At 41.1% G+C, this 15,214-nt stretch overlaps 1 long non-coding RNA gene across 1 annotated transcript; it reads left to right on the plus strand.

Moving 5' to 3' along the window:
- The first annotated feature begins 260 nt into the window (after window positions 1–260).
- On the plus strand, window positions 261–8,219 carry LOC113490788. The gene is made up of 3 exons (XR_003400305.1): window positions 261–273; window positions 637–638; window positions 8,044–8,219. It is a non-coding gene; the product is annotated as an uncharacterized LOC113490788 (long non-coding RNA).
- Window positions 8,220–15,214: the final 6,995 nt, after the last annotated feature.

The following is a 15,214-nucleotide window of genomic DNA, read 5'->3' on the forward strand; positions in this document are numbered from 1 at the left end:
CACTTAGAAAACTGAGCCCAAACAAACCAGAGCACTGATGACCCAGCGGGTGGGCACTAGGACCCTGTAGTTCTTCGTCGACCGCTTCCCTGGCCGGAGAACTCCACAGCTGCAGTGGGCCGCGTCTCAAACACACACACACACAATCACACAACTACACAAAGGAGCTCCTGACACTTATTACTCACAACATAAAATGACAAATATTACCAATACGAAGACTCCATTAAGAACATATAAAGCCTGTGCTGCATAACCCTGCCGCTTTTGGTGGTGGTGGGGGTTTGGGTGTGGAATGCCGAGAGCGCAGTGCTGGGCTCATCCTCAGGCAGCCGCTTCACGGCGGGGGGGCTCGGGAAGCCCCGGGCCGCTGCCACCAGCTCCGAACGCTGAGCACAGAGATGTACACGCTCGTTTTTTCAGATAGAGTACTGTGCTGGCGTGAATGCCATTTTTTTCTTAAAAGTGTTAGCCAGTTTTTGGGGCCAATCGGTATCCCTGAGCCATCGCCTCCAGTACAGCTGTTGTAATCTGAGTTTTTGCAGCCCGTTCTTATTAATGCTTTTCTCTAAATCTTTAATAACAGAAAAATGCTGTTCTTCCCAACGTGGCTGATGACTCGCTCATAGCTTACAGGAGTAAGAATTTTTCTTGCCATATCCATATTCCCTTGTGCCAAGGTTTTTTCGCCTCACTTTTACTTTTTTTTTTTCCCTCACTTTTACCGGATCATCCTCAGTTAAGGGAGGACACAGACCAGACAGCCCAGATTCTTTTTCAGGATTTACAGCATCAGGGTATAAAAGATTATCACACCATTCTGCCTCTTCAAACAATAAATTTGGCTCTTTAAAGTGTCCCTTAGCCTTGCCCAGACCAATCAGCGCAGCAAAGTCTTTATCGGGCTTACTCCCCACTTTTCTAAAACGCAAAAATTGAAGGACTACCTCTCGTTCCTTGTTCCTGCCCAGTCTAAAATTCCTTAAATTCCTTAAATTCCTTAAAATGCTGGACCGTGTAGTTTAACAACCTTCTTTAACATCCGATCAGGTAGCCAATGACCAGTTTCCTTAATTCCTTAATTCCTTAATAATTCCTTAATTCCTTAATTCCTTAATTCCTTAATTCCTTGGCCTTTCCTGGGTAAGTCCCCTACTGCAGCCTTTCCGGGGTAGCCCTTCTCGGAATGAACACCTGCAGCTGGTGCCGAGGAGGTGGCATCATTGCCTTCCTACTCTGAGTCCGTTCTGCCACTTCCCGGGTTCCGTTCGGTGGAAAAGCAGAGTTCGGGTAACCCTGTTCGGTGCACCACTTGCGGCGGACGGAGGAAGCAAGCAGCCGATTCAATGTGAATGATAGAACAAGCTTGAACTTTATTGAAATAATTCACACCTTATATAAGAACTCTACAATAATCATACATACTACTCACAAATCTATTGGATACATGTAAAAGGCTACATTATAATATCCCAGCCCCTTGTGGCATTTCAGGCATGTCACAACACCTTCCTTCTTCTGGCCTGCTCTCTTTTCCAAGGCCGTTCCTTTATCATACACAAGGCCATAATGTACTTCAGTTTTTCTCTTTGTTAACATAACAGTCCTTTGTTAGCATAACTGTACCCTAGGTTTATTCGTCTGTTTACCTCAGGTGGCTGCGACCAGCTCCTGCAGGGAGCTATGGCCTTGCTCTCTGCAAGCCATTCTCCAAAACAAACCCGTCCACAGGATTCCTTTTGCCCAAGGACCTGGGTGCACCTGGTGGGTGATGCAGGACAATGAAGAGGTCCCATGTGTACCATAGGGGGACTTGATTCTGGGTGAAAACATGCCATGAATTATGCTGTGCCTTTGTAAATTGTTGTTTTGTTATTGTTAACTGCTAAATGGCAGCTGGACATGACACAGATGGTATAGAATAAAGGGGTGGATTATGTCCTGGTTCAGCTAGGATAAGTTTAAGTTTCCTCAGCAGAGAGAGAGGGGTAAGGGATCTCCAGCCGTGTTACTCATAACATGCTGATGTCAGGTCCAGGCGGGAACCTAATTTTTTTCTTTCCCTTGGTGGCTTTTTGTTGTCAGGAAGCACATGTTGGGTTTGTTCCTTGACCATTTGCGTTATTTCTTTGTATATCGTTTGTCTTGCTTTCTGCTATTGCTGTTTATTGTTGTTATCATTGCCACTGTTGTTGTTCAGATTGTTTATCACACTGTTGTATTAAATTTCTTCTTATTTTAACCTGGGGGTTTGTGCCTCACTTCCAGCCCAACCAGTTGATGGTGGGGGAGGGGCAACAGCAACGTTCTCTCAAGTCCTAGCAGGGTTAATCCAACACAGTTATCAACACTGTTCTTGCTACAGAACACAGCTCTATGAGTTCTGTTATGGAGAAAGTTAATTTCAACCTGGCCAGACCCAATATGAGTATTAGATATTGTTCTTTTCTCTGTTCAGATTAAGCCAGCAATATTGATAGCAATAGTGTCAGGAGTGACCACACTTGAACAGTAAAGTTAAAGGTATAAATAAAAGTCGGAAGTTGAGAATACATAAACTGTATATAATAAAATACCTTTTATTTCCTATCATTCCAGTACAGCTTGTGAACATAATATGTGCTCCATATCTTTGGGAGACTTTGGAAGGGACTCCGCTCCACTTCCCTGAGTAGATCACCTATATCTATAACAGCAAGTGTAAAAGTACTTCCTAGAACAATATTAGAAAAATTTATATAAGAAAAACAGACAAAGGATGGGAAAATGCAAAGAAGGAATTCTACTACTGCTGTTGTTCTCAACATAACTGCTACTAGAATAACATTGGAAAATGAAATTAAGCTACCTTTGGAGTTCTTGCACAGCAACTGATTTCTAGGAAAACACAGGGAAAGAGGAGTAACTACCCCAGAAATGAAAACTGCGGGGTTGTATGCCAACTAGTTTTATGAGGATTATCACTCTAAAACCATAAATATGGGCATGGTAGCAGCTTGAAATTAAAACGCTAACAAGATGATGATGAAGACTATGGTAACACTGAAACTGGAATTATTTCAATGACTGAGAAAGAACCTTTCGTAGTGCAAACTAATTATGGAGAAAGACATAAGAATTAGCAATTCTTTAATAGCAATTCAGTGTTGTTACCTATTGGTAGCAAGTCTTTCCAGATTAATATTAAACATCTCTAAAAAGAAGCCTGTCAAAGTATGTCAGTCATAGTTTTATTCATTAAACAAAAAAAAAAAAAAAGGAAAATAATCCATCTAGGACTTAACCAAGGCCCTCCCCAAGTTTCTGTTCTTTGGTTTGGGTTTTTGGTTGGGTTTTGGTTTTTTTTTGTTGTTGTTGTTGTTGTTGTTTTTGGTTTGGGTTTTTTTTGTGTTTTTTTTGTTTGTTTTGTTTGTTTTTTTTTTTTCAAAGCAAAAGTACCTTGATTTACATTTGATTCTATTATTTGGGAAATTACTGTCTTATCTACCCCTTTATAGAACTATAATGCACAGAGATTTTATTTACTATTATTTTTTTCTGTCCTTGTTTGTACCTTCTTTCTTTATTCTCACACATCAAAAACCATCTTAACTTGGGGGATGCTACTGGAGCATGTAAGTAATCTTTCTGTATTTCTCTTGGGTTGTTTTTCAGTTGAAAAAGTTCTCTGTTCCTGTTGGCAATCTTCTTCATTGTGGCATGGGTCTCCTCTGTAGAGGTGATGGCAGAGGTGTACTGTGGATGGGGATGCAGCATTCTCCCTCAGTCAGACTCAGCACACTGCACAGTCCATGTTACTTCAGCAGTGCTAGCTGGATTTTGCAACGCCATCCTAGATGCTTGGTGGATCTGCACCTTTAATTCCTTAAAGGTATACCTTGTTAGTACATACATATGCCAAGTTAAATTTTCTAAAACTCTTTGAGGTTACACAGTCACATTAGAAGGTCAATAAGGATTTAAATGGGAATACAATTTAATATTCAGGTACAATTTATTAATGCTTAATTTGTGGGACCAGACCCCTCCAGCTAGTCTTTGACTACTTCATCTTGCTATTGGTTATATGATATTTGTAAGCATCAGTGTGCTGTCATAGGTGACTCACAGACTTCCTTAATTTTGGAGGTGATTCCCAATAAGGTAACTTAAGGCACAAATCCAGATTAGCCTTCTAATAAGTAGATTCTTCACACTTAGCAGGTATGATTCCACAAATTATATAACAATGTAAGCAGATTACAAATAGTAACATAGGTCTTTGGTCATCCAGGATCAATATCCTGTAAAACAAATATATGCATAACAAAACAATGATGGTTAGAAAGAAGGGACAATCCATTTGGTATTGATACGTATTCTTTGAGAAGCAATTACCACCATCTCGTTAGTTTTCAGTTCTGTCCATCACTTCGTCCGAAAGGTCTGCTCGGATGGGGGTGGGGGGTGTGCAGGGAGAGGGGCAGAGAGAGAGAGAGAGAGCCCTTTCTTCTCCCCTTTGATTTATACCCACTTCCCATGGGTCCGTCCCCTAGGTCAACCCACAGACCTACGTATCCCATGTACGCAGAGGGGTAAGGTTTTTCATGGGATGATGTAATTAGCATGTTCATGACAGCCCTCGTTAGCATATTGAGGGGCGTCAACTTTAATATGCATTTTGTGGATAATGAAGCAAAGTTCATTCACCAGACACATGGCCCTTGACATTTGCCCAGGTGTCCCAGAGCAGAGCCGTCCTGTCTCCACAGGGCTCTCTCTCCCACATACATCGGGCAGCATTATCAGCTTCGGCCTCCACAGCATGCACCCTGTGACTCACAGTTTTGTCTTGCGAGTGTTTGAAGAATTTCTTCAATCAGCCTCAACTTTTGCTTTCCCAGGCTGTTTGTCTTAGTTTCTCACATGCCTGGTTTCTGTTCTCTCACAGATTATTGATGCTGAATTTACTTGACAAATTTGTTCTATGATTTCTACTCCTTACCCGCCAGTAACCATTCCAAAAGACACTTGGATTGCTCAACTTGTACCTTTTTTGAGTTGTGTTCCTAAGAAAGAAAAACAGTTGCGACATGATTGAGGATTCAGCTCCACAGGACCTTCACAAGACTTCTAGTCACAGACTTGTTCATCATCAAGACCACAGATAACCTGTACACTATACAACAGAAGACAAAAGTCCAGAGGACTTCTGGACACAGGACCTGATGTAACTATTATATCTCATTATTTCTGGCCATCCACCTGGCCAAGAGAAAATATGGAAATGAGAGTAGTAGCACTGTGAGGGTTGATGCAAGCAGGAGTATCAGCTGTGCCTATTCTGATCACCAACTCTGAGGGTCAACAGGTGACTGTCAATCCCATATGACAACAGCCCCCCCCTCTCCCCCCCGAATCTGTGGGGAAGGGACTGCTTTTTACAGTGAGGTATGAAAATTACTATGGATGTTTTGACGGGGGCCATTGTTCCTCAGGGTGTTAAACGGCCTACACTGGAATTAACCTGGTTAAGAACTGACCCTGTGTGGGTAGATAGGTAACCCCTGCCAATTGAAAAGTTAAAGGCCCTGCAAGAATTGGTACGGGAACAGTTGGTTGCTGGACACATTGAAAAGTCTCAGAGCCCCTGGAACACTCCTGTATTTGTAATCAAAAAGAAAACAGGTAAATGGAGGTTTCTACATGACCTGCGGGATGTTAATGCTCTTATGGCCACGATGAGGGCTCTGCAACCAGGTATGCCCTCACCTGCCATGATCCCCTACAATTGGGAAATCACAGTTATAGATTTGAAAGACTGTTTCTTTACAATACCATTAGCTTCTCAGGACAAAGAAAAATTTGCATTCTCTGTGCCTTCTGTTAATCATGCAGAAGCTGTACAAAGATACCACTGGAAGGTATTACCACAGGGCATGAAAAATTCCCCAACAATATACCAATGGTTCATGGTGCAAGCATTATCACCTGTACGAGAAAAATTTCCTACCAGTTGTTATCATTATATGGCTGACATTTTGTTGGCATTAAATAGCAAGGAGCAGTTAAGTGACATGGAAAATTTCACTAGAGACTCATTGCAACAATATGGATTAATTATTGCCCCTGAAAAAGTGCAAAAACCCCACAACCCTGGAAATATTTGGGGATGACAGTTACGAATAAGCAGGTTATTCCCCAACCTGTGAAACCTGACCTGGAGGTTAAAACACTCAATGATATACAGAAATTAATGGGATCTTTGAATTGGATCAGACCTTACTTCAGCCTGAACAATTCTCAGCTGCAACCATTGCAGGAATTGTTAAGGAATTCTAATGATCCGACAGAACCCAGAACATTAAATAAGGAAGAATTAAATGCAATTCATATTGTGGAGCAATCCATACACCAAAAGTTTGTTTCTCAAAGAGATCTGTCTCAATTGGTACAATTCTTTGTACTAATTGACAAAACTGCCATTCGGTGCCTTGGTGCAGTGGAATCCTGAGTGGTGTGACACTTTACACATTTTAGAATGGATGTTTTTATCATTCAGACCACGGAAAACTGCTCCTGGATTATTTGAGTTAATTGCTGATGTGATCATAAAAGCTAGAAAACGCTGTTTGGAGCTAACAGGGCATGATCCATCTACAATTGTTTTACCTATTCAGAACTGGTACTTTGAGTGGTGCCTTGCAAACAAGTATGAGTTACAAGCGGCCTTAGCGGACTTTCAGGGACGGGTGTCTTATCTTCTTCCATCACACCCGCTACTGAAAACTGCTCAAGATATACCATTCAGTCACAAGCACTTGAGCCAGCCAGAACGTGTCAAAGATCTTACCGTATTCACAGATGGATCAGGAAAAACTGGTAAAGCAGCAGTGGTGTGGTATGAGAATAATGTCTGGTATAACAAATTTGTTTACCAAAAAGGTTCTCCACAAATTGTTGAACTGCGTGTGATGACTCTTGTTTTTTCTACTTTTCCTACTCCTATTAATATTGTAACTGATTCAGCTTATGTGGCTAGCTTAGTTTCCCGATTGGACAAAGTAGTCTTAACTTGGTCAAACAATCTAATGTCATTTGAGGTTTTTTTAGAACTCTGGAAAAGTATTCAGTCACGCACAGAATCCTATTTTATCATGCACATACGTAGTCATACCACTTTACCTGGATTTTATATGGAAGGTATTGACAGAACTGATGTTCTTGTATCTGCGATGGCTTTGACTACTGTTCCTAATATGAAACAACAAGCTGTTCTATCACATCAACTTTTTCATCAAGGTTTTTGAGCTCTACGACAGTAGTTTGGTTTGTCTCATTCTGAAGCTCGGTCTATGGTTGCTGCTTGTCCTGATTGTCAAGGAACTCCAGTGTATTTCAGTACTAATCCCAGAGGTATTCAAGCTTTACAAATCTGGCAAACTGATGTTACTCATATAACCAAATTTGGCCAGCAAAGATATGTTCATGTTTCTGTTGATACTTATTCACATGCTTTGGTAGTAACAACACATAATGGAGAAACGAGCAAGGATGTAATCCGACATTTACAGAAAGCTTTTTCTGTGCTTGAGGTGCCACGCCAAATTAAAATGGATAACGGTCCAGCATATTTTTCCAGAAAGTTCAAACGTTCCTTAATACATGCAGTGTTACTCATGTTACAGGGATTCCCCATTCCCCAACAGGACAAGCAATTGTTGAGCATGCACATGGCACGTTGAAGAGGCCGCTTCAAAAACAAAAAGGGGTAATGGTTGCGGAACCACTACAGACATGTTTAGACAAAGCAGTTTATGTTCTTAACTTTCCCATTATGAGGATAATTCTTCTTTGCCACCTCTTTTTCAACACTCCTCTTTTTTCAAAACAGAATTTGCAAAAGGGCATCAAAGTACAAAGATTTAGCTACTGGCCAGTGAAGTGGACCATGTAAGTTATTAACCTGGGGAAGACGTTATGCTTGTGTTTCCACAGGTCACGGCTCCCGATAGTTACTGGCAAGGTGTGTACAACTATAACTTGGGCGTGAGAGTCAGCCAGCACTCAGGATCCAGCTATGGGTGCTGTGAGTGCCCCTGTGCTGACAGTTTGCGATCTCTTCGACTGATCATTTAAACAGAATGTATGGGTAACGCTTGCTACTGCAATAGGACAAAACAGACTCTGTTCTTAATCACACTATGGTTGCCAACTCTTTTATGAGAAAATGCTAACAGTAATTGCAGATCCTTAATGGTAGTTATTCATGAGGATGACATGCTATAAGAATGTGTGTTTTCAACTCACTTAGTTTAGCAATATCAAGAATTAAGAACTCAAGTGTTTAACCTTATTAGAAACTCCAAGGTTTTCCCCCTTGAGTGGTGGCCAGGCTCTGGGTGGAACCCAACAGGAGGATGCAATCAGATATTTCTGCACAAAGAAAATTGCTAGTTATTTTGGCCTGTTGATTTAGAGGCTGGACCTGCTTGCAGAGATGTTGGATGCCTCACCTATAGATGGACACATCGTGTAGGATTTCCAGCTTATAAGGAAAAGTATTCTAAATCCTTGCTGCAACCAGGTTTCCCTAGCAACTGTAGATCATTCTGAATCGATCCATAAGAGCATACAACAGTTAAAAGATGTGTTAAGCGTTTAACAGAAGATGATGGTCTCGATTGGCTAACAAAGTTGTTTAAAGGCTGGGGGTTATTGGGCTGGCTGATCTCTTTGATCAGAACCACTGGAATGATCCTGTTAGTCATCATAACTGTGCTCCTAATGTTGCCATGTCATCCGCCTTCTGCAAAGGGCCCTGCAGAAGGCTGCTCATGCAATGCTTGTAGCACAAACACAAAAAGGAGGAATTGTCAGGGTAGGCAGCGGGTCTGCTGAACACCTGACAGAACAGATGGAGTTTGACCTTAGCCAGATTGTCCCATACCCGTGAGAGGCCTACATGCAGGAAGGCATACCACACAAGAAAAAAGAACTGAGTAAGCTAGGACAGGGAACATTTTCTGCGAGATATATGGAACTGCTGACCACAGACAAGAAACTATGTGAATTATGTTCGGAAGTAAAACTTTAAGAAAGATATAAAGCTATCCAATCATATACCATTGCTATGGGTTTAGACCGTTGCTATGGGTTTAGCCAATTGTGTTAGAGCTTGCGGTAGCTGAAAAAAGATATATAAAGTACATAGAGAACAATAAAGTGCTTCTTTTGCCTCTGACTTGATTATTGATTGTCGCTTGAGCGTCTCTACTGCATCAGGAGACCTCTGCAAACACCAAGGTCAGTGGACGGAAGGAGGAAGAAGGGAGGCAGGTGTGCCAAAGAAGGGTGCCCCCTTATAACCAGTGGTGAGGTGGAAGTGTCCATCCATCCGTCCGTTCTCACACACACCTGCCACCCATGGAGGTCACCAGAGGAACAGAGATTCACCTGTGGCCTGTGGAGGACCCCCAGGACTCTGTGGGAAGAACCATCCCCTGCTGTTGTAGTTCAGTGCTGGGAGGACTGCAACATGTGGAGGTGACCCATAATGCAGCATCTCAAGAAGAATGCATTCCATGGAGAGGACTCACCATGGAAGAAGTGATACAGAGAAATGATTAATTGTTTTGAGACTTATTTAGTTATTTACTTATATCAAACTGCTTAGCAATTTATTTACTTACTTACAGCAACTTAGAGTTACCTATAGTATTTTTGAATATTGCTAAGAATCCTGCTTGCCCAGACTGTTCTGTGGAATTTTACTAAGGACTACTGTGTTCATCAAAACAAAGCAGTTCACTGTGAAAATCTACCCAGAACTGCAGTGTTCAACAAAGTATATTTTTGCCGTTGGGAAACATATGTGCTCTAACTAGTTGGAATTTTGCTAATGAGTAAAAATAGCCATATACAAATGGTGGAAGTTCTATTGGTTCTCTTAGATAAGATAGAAAATAAACCAGCTGAAAACCACTCCTGTTATTCAAGAAATTGGCCAAGAGAATCTGTGCATGCTCCAGGGAAAAGTACAAGGTGAGAAAGACTATGAGCTTTCCTCCCAAAGACCCCTGAAGATGACCACCAGGAGGCAATGCGCAAGTACAAAGATGACATAAACTGTTGACATCAGCCTTTTGAACTAACCCTGCCTTACTCATGCAAATGTATGTGTTATGTAATCCAATTAATATGTATATTCACACTCTATATGTTTCTGATAAAATGTGCAGTGGATGTGCAATCTTTGTGGAGAGATCCCCTTGCACCCCACCACTGGAGTAAACATCCCTGCTTTATAACTATTCAAGTTGTAGCATCTTTTTTCTGCGAATCAGAAGTTTGTGGAAGACTGTCACTCTTGAGAGGGATGCCATGTGGAGCAGGGGGAACAATGCAGGAGAATGCTTCCTTCCTGCCTTAGAGGAAGAAGCAGTGGACTGACTGCACCCCTCACCCCTGCCCCTCTGCTGCTGGGGACTGAGGCAGAAATATTGGAACAAAACTGGGAAGAAGGGAGGGGTGAGGGTAGTTGTTTTAAGATATGATAACTGTTTCTCACTGTCCCATTCTGTCAAGTGTTGGCTTTGTTAGTGTTTGAATTAAAGAGATGTTCTTCTTCCCTTAATGAGCACATCTTTTGCCTGCTACCCCTGTGACCGTTAATGGATGAGTGACCCTCACTGTTCTTATCTCAATTCCTGAGCCTTTTGACTAATTTTCCTCCTTCCCAGTGCTTGAGGAGAAGGGGTTAGTGAATGCTGTGTGGTGGTCAGTTGCCCTCAGGGCTCAAACAAAGACAAGTCAAACTCCTTGTTATATATTTCTGGTATGTATTTTCATGGCTTCTTTGGTAATCTATGCTAGGCAAAAGGCCTAAAGCTGCACAAAAGTTACATTGAAAGACCTCGACCCAGGTAGAGGACGATTCCTCTGATAAATCTACTGAAAAAGATGGACAAATGTATATTCCAGATGACATTCTAACATTCCTTTTATGTAAGGTGTATTGTAAAGGATCTATAGCACACAATACTGAAGTGTACATACATGAGCCTCATCCAAAGGGGCTGCCAACACTCACATGAGGTCTTAAATTTCACAAGGAGCCTATTCACCATCAAATCAGCTCAGAATTAAAATAACAGTATTCAAAACCTTCCTACTCTCATTTCATTATGTGTGATTCTGTCTTCAGTCTCATCATTGTGTTGCAAGCTTTGGACTTCATCTCCAAGAATCTCACTTTTTCAAATCTCACGGTATTCATACTTTGATAGCTAAAGCAATTCAGAGGCTGTCTTAATTTCAAATTTATTTTCATCACCTTTTCCTTTCCTCTTACTTTTAACTCAAAATATTTAATGTACTTCTTCACCTTTTGCTCTAATGGGTTACCAACTTCAATTCTTCTCAGAACACTGCATACAAAAGTGAACTAGTCCTTTCTGTATAAATCCAAGCAATGTCTATATTTATAGAAAGGCATTCAATAAAAGGAAAAAAATTTTGAATGGTTTTTTGCAGTGAATAGCATTTTCTCTCATAGTGAGATTACAAGTTTAACCTCCTCACTTCTCAGTATTTATCTAGTCCCTTTAAAGTATTTTTTATCGATGATACTTATCATAGTCTAAAACCTCTTTCAGTGCTTCATATTACAGAAGGTGCAGCATTACACCAACTTGCAAAATTGGGTGTGTTGCCTTCCTGAGCACTCTTAGTGTCAAACAGGGGTAAATAGAAGGCATGTGTTTTTTATTAAAATTATCACTTAAAGTAAAAATGGGTAAAGAGGGAGGCACAAACAAACAAACAAAAAAATCCACTATAGCTCTCTTCATAGATGTATGAATTGTGGCAGAATAGCTACTTTCAGCTGGCTTTTTATAGCACTGTGAAGAAAGTGCCTGAGAAAGTCAAGGTGACAGCTTTCTGCTAAGAGGTGATTCCAAAGGATATCAAGTAATTGGACATTCTGGGAAATCAGCACAACTAGATGCCACTCTGATCTGCCTATACAGTAATGCAAATGACATTGTTACTGATTTTATTATCAACTGATCAAAATGTGTGTGATTGTGTTTTGATTTTTAATATGTCTAGAGCTAAGAGATATTTTAGTCAAAATAATTTATTTTACATTTATTGTATTTTGAATCTAGCAACTGACTGCTACTCTAAAATTCCCTGTACAGCCCCGTACCAAGGCCGAAGGGATTGGTCATAATTCTTTAGTAGGAACGGTTAGAACCTAGGTAACAAAACACAAGGTGATTTGTAAACTGATATAATAATACATATAGGACTAGAAGAATGCAAGTAGTTGTCAAGGTCTAGGATTAATGGGAACTGAGGGAAGTAACGGTAACAGCTTGCAGGTACCTGCCAAGAAAACTGTGTCCTTAAGCAAAAGGTAATTCTGGCAGGGGGAGATCACTACCACCGACTCATGGACCACCTACTCACATTACACCCCAGACACATTTCTAGACATTTCTAAACTTTACTGTGCAGAATCAGCAATAGGAGGAGAATATGTTAATGATTTCTTGGAAGTTGTATGTTTGTGTATGAAGACTTAACGAATATGTGTAAGTTCTATATAAGATGTATGATCCTCGTTCCTGGCATGTGGTGTTGGTGAGAGCACTCCCCTACACATCTGGCTGTCAATAAAGAAGTGTCTGCTTATCTGCATCAAATTGGTGTCGATAAGTTATTTTATCCCAGATTTTGGTGACAGTTTCTGGCGACCCAGATGGGACCTCGCTGAGAGAGACCAGAGGAGTCAAGGACCTGATCGGTTCCAGACGGCACCGAGGATTTCTCGGGGACACCTATCGATCCCCGATCTGTAAGGCTCTTCGCGACATACCCTGGATTTTGGTAAGACACTTCTCATTTGCGTTCGTTTTTGTATTGGTTTTGCATTCATTTTGTATTGGTTTTGCATTTGTTTTGGAAAAGTGGGTTAGAGTCCTACTGTACAAGCCTGCCTGTCAGACATGGCAAAAGCTGCGCAGGGTTGGGCTAGAGGATCCTCGTGTATTGGAAGCCTAGGCATCTGCCCGTAAGACATAAGCGAAAGCTATTGCAGGGTTGGACAATTAGTTTTGGAAACAAGGGAACCTATATGCTATAGAGTTCTCAGAAGTAGTGCATTTAACTGGAAGTTAAAAGTTTTTATGCACTCAGTTTTGGTATTGCTTGTTGCGTCAATTGAATATTGTATAGTAATTAAGAACTGTGTTGTATTGTGTTATATACCTTTGTTTGTAATAGTAATCGTAAAAAAGGTGTGACTGTGTCTGTAAGTGTGAGACGTGCAATTGAGCATGAAGCGAGTGCAGAGTTCAGATCTGCGGTTCTGTTATCCCGCGAGGGGTGCAGCCGGAGAAGGACAAAGCAATAGACTTGAGCGAGTGATTGATTGTATATTGTGTTAACAAAATAACTGAACCATGGCATCTAAGCTGACTCATTTATTTAAAAGTAAAAGTATGGGTAATCTTGCTGCAAATGACAAAGTTCCGAAAACCTCTCCGTTAGGATGTTTGTTAGCATATTGGGGAGATTTGCAGGATGATTTGCGGAAGAGTCAGATGATTAAATACTGTAATCATTGTTGGCCTTTGTATACTCTGGATGATCAGGGAAAATGACCCATGAATGGGACACTGAATTATAATACCATTTTTCAGTTAATGCTGTTTTGCAGAAGGGAAGGAAAATGGAGTGAGGTGCCATATGTTGATTTATTCTTTTATTTAAGGCAAAGGAAGGATTGGTAGAATGAATGTACGTTAATCAGTAGAGATAATTTAGTGATGGCTATGACTACAGATGGTAGAACGGTGAAAAAGTGTTGTTCAACATGTGAGCTTGGAAGAGATTGTTTAAAGAAAAGAATTGCTTCTGCTGAAAAGGATGAAGGGCCTGAATTAGATATATCCCCTCCACAGAGAGAACGGCATCGGAGTCAAGAGTATAGAGAGCAGGTAGAGGAACCTGAGAGTAGTGGAATAGAGGATGTGGAGGAAGGGCCGTCTGAGGTCGTAATTCATACCCCTGTTTCTCGGAGAACTCGGCAGCAGGTACAAACAATAGCTCCCCTTCAGCAAGGAGTTGGCAATGATGGGCCGGTGTATGTGAAAGTGCCTTTTTCCGTGACGGATTTGATGGCTTGGAAGCAGGCAGCAGGAGTGTATATAGAGGATCCTGAAAGAACAGGTAGATTAGTAGATACTATAATCAGAACACAGAATCCAGATTGGAGTGATTTACAGGTAATTCTAGATAATTTGTTGGATGATACAGAAAAGCAGGTGGTACTAAACGCTGGCAATGCACAGGCAGAAGTGGCTGTATTAAGTGGAACAACCGGTGGAACAATAGAGCAGAATTTTCCATCTGGGGATCCTCAATGGGATCCAAATAATGTGGAACACAGAGAAAGTTTGAACTGGTATCAGAAATAGATTTTATATGGAGTTAGACTCGCCATGCCTAAATCGTTAAATTGGTCTAAGTTATATGAGGTGAGACAAGATAAGAATGAATCTCCCTCAGCGTTTTCTGGAGAGGCTGAAAGAAGCCGCCAGAAAATACACTGTTTTGAGAGTAAAAATAGAGGCGGCTCAGATACAATTGGTTTTGATTTTTATGGGACAGTCGGCTCAAGAACTCCAGAAACTTGAAGGGGAGGATTCGAGAAGTCTGAATAAAATGCTAGAAGCAGCATGGAAAGTATATAACAACAGGGAAAAAGAGGAAAGGAAGACCAGAGAAAATAGATTGTTGACTGTAATGACAGGGACAGCAGGCAGAGGAAGAGGCAGAGGAAGAGGACGAGGAATAGTTGGAAAGGGAGGATTTATGAAATATGGTAATCAAAATTTTAATACCCCTTTAGGAGTAAATCGGTGCGCCTATTGTAAACAAGAAGGACATTGGAAGAAGGATTGTCCTAGAAATAGAAATGCTCAGCAGGAAATGGCCAAACTGATGGTTTAGATGACTGAAGGGGACCGGAGGGGAACCCAGCTGAGCCTCTGGTTGTAATTAAGCTGGGAGAAAAGGAATTTACATTTTTGGTAGATACAGGAGAAACATTTTCGGTATTGAATACTTGTAAAGGAAAAATTGGGACAAAAACAGCAAACATAATAGGAGCAACAGGGAAAGAGGAAAATAGGCCATTCCTGCAAACTCTAGATTTAAAATT

This window comes from Athene cunicularia, unplaced genomic scaffold (assembly GCF_003259725.1).
Source record: "Athene cunicularia isolate RWA unplaced genomic scaffold, athCun1 SCF_30, whole genome shotgun sequence".
NCBI lineage: Eukaryota > Metazoa > Chordata > Aves > Strigiformes > Strigidae > Athene > Athene cunicularia.